Here is a 2,500-nt window from a genome sequence, read left to right on the forward strand (position 1 = left end):
TCTCAGGTCTTTACACTGGCTTCCTGTATGTCAAAGAATTGACTTTAAAATACTACTGCTGGTTTACAAAGCACTGAATGGTTTAGGACCAAAATACATTTCTGATCTTCTGCTTAGCTACGAACCATCCAGACCTCTCAGATGGTCTGGGACAGGTCTGCTCTGTGTCCCCAGAGTCAGAACCAAACATGGAGAGGCAGCCTTCAGTTTTTACGCACCACATATCTGGAACAAACTTCCAGAAAGCTGCAGGTCTGCTGCAAATCTCAGCTGTTTTAAGTCAAGACTGAAGACTTATCTGTTTGCCGCTGCCTTTCAGTAATCAATACTATCTGTGAACTTCTGCTGCACTATATTTTCTATTCCTTGATATTCTTGTTTTTAATGATTTATTTTTATTTTATTTTATTATTATTACATTTTAAACTTTATTTTATTATTGGCTGGTTTTAATGAGGGTTTTTCTATGCATTTTAATTTTGCTTTTATTTTATTTTAATTCCTTCTATTTTTTTTCACTTTATTGTATGACATTTTTATAATGTGAAGCACTTTGAGACTGCCTTGTGTATGAAATGTGCTATACAAATAAAGTTGCCTTGCCTTGCCTTGCCTTGATAAAAAGGTTGTTGAGCAACTTTCACTTTAAGGATGATGTCAGTTTGTTATGCAGATTGCTGGGTGATGTTTGGTGATGTTGGGGTGATGTTGGGGTGATGTTTGGTGATGTTTGGGTGATGTTTGGTGATGTTTGGTGATGTTTGGTGATGTTTGGTGATGTTTGGGTGATGTTGGGGTGATGTTTGGTGATGTTTGGTGATGTTGGGATGATGTTGGGGTGATGTTTGGTGATGTTTGGTGATGTTTGGTGATGTTTGGGTGATGTTGGGGTGATGTTTGGTGATGTTTGGTGATGTTGGGATGATGTTGGGGTGATGTTTGGGTGATGTCTGGTGATGTTGGGATGATGTTGGGGTGATGTTTGGGTGATGTTTGGTGATGTTGGGATGATGTTGGGGTGATGTTTGGGTGATGTTGGGGTGATGTTTGGTGATGTTTGGGTGATGTTGGGGTGATATTTGGTTATGTTTGGTGATGTTGGGGTGATGTTTGGTGATGTTTGGTGATGTTGGGATGATGTTGGGGTGATGTTTGGGTGATGTTGGGGTGATGTTTGGTGATGTTTGGGTGATGTTTGGTGATGTTGGGGTGATGTTTGGTGATGTTTGGTGATGTTGGGATGATGTTGGGGTGATGTTTGGGTGATGTTTGGTGATGTTGGGATGATGTTGGGGTGATGTTTGGGTGATGTTGGGGTGATGTTTGGTGATGTTTGGGTGATGTTGGGGTGATGTTTGGTGATGTTTGGTGATGTTGGGATGATGTTGGGGTGATGTTTGGGTGATGTTTGGTGATGTTGGGATGATGTTGGGGTGATGTTTGGGTGATGTTGGGGTGATGTTTGGTGATGTTTGGGTGATGTTGGGGTGATATTTGGTTATGTTTGGTGATGTTGGGGTGATGTTTGGTGATGTTTGGTGATGTTGGGATGATGTTGGGGTGATGTTTGGGTGATGTTGGGGTGATGTTTGGTGATGTTTGGGTGATGTTTGGTGATGTTGGGGTGATGTTTGGTGATGTTTGGGTGATGTTTGGGTGATGTTTGGTGATGTTTGGGTGATGTTGGGGTGATGTTTGGTGATGTTTGGGTGATGTTGGGATGATGTTGGGGTGATGTTTGGTGATGTTTGGGTGATGTTGGGGTGATGTTTGGTGATGTTTGGGTGATGTTGGGGTGATATTTGGTTATGTTTGGTGATGTTGGGGTGATGTTTGGTGAAATGTTTGGGTGATGTTGGGGTGATATTTGGTTATGTTTGGTGATGTTGGGGTGATGTTTGGTGAAATGTTTGGGTGATGTTGGGGTGATATTTGGTTATGTTTGGTGATGTTGGGGTGATGTTTGGGTGATGTTGGGGTGATGTTTGGTGATGTTTGGGTGATGTTGGGGTGATATTTGGTTATGTTTGGTGATGTTGGGGTGATGTTTGGTGAAATGTTTGGGTGATGTTGGGGTGATATTTGGTTATGTTTGGTGATGTTGGGGTGATGTTTGGTGATGTTTGGGTGATGTTGGGACTTTGAAATTGTATTGACTCTGGAAATCTTGAGTGTATTCTAGTCCTGCTCGATGTGTGAAGTGTCCTGAGATGACTTCTGGTGTGATATGACACTATAAATAAAATTGAATTGAAAATAGAGAGTTCACTACAGTCCATTATAGTCCACTAGAACACTGCAGTCCATTATAGTCCACTAGACCACTACAGTCCATTATAATCCACTAGACCACTACAGCCTAGTAGGCCACTACAGCCCAGTAGACCACTACAGCCCAGTAAACCACTACAGCACAGTAGACCACTACAGCCCAGTAAACCACTACAGCCCAGTAGACCACTACAGCCCAGTAGACGGCCCCGTCCTGTCTCTTTAAGGT

This window comes from Eutrigla gurnardus, assembly GCF_963514095.1.
Source record: "Eutrigla gurnardus genome assembly, chromosome: 13".
Lineage (NCBI taxonomy): Eukaryota > Metazoa > Chordata > Actinopteri > Perciformes > Triglidae > Eutrigla > Eutrigla gurnardus.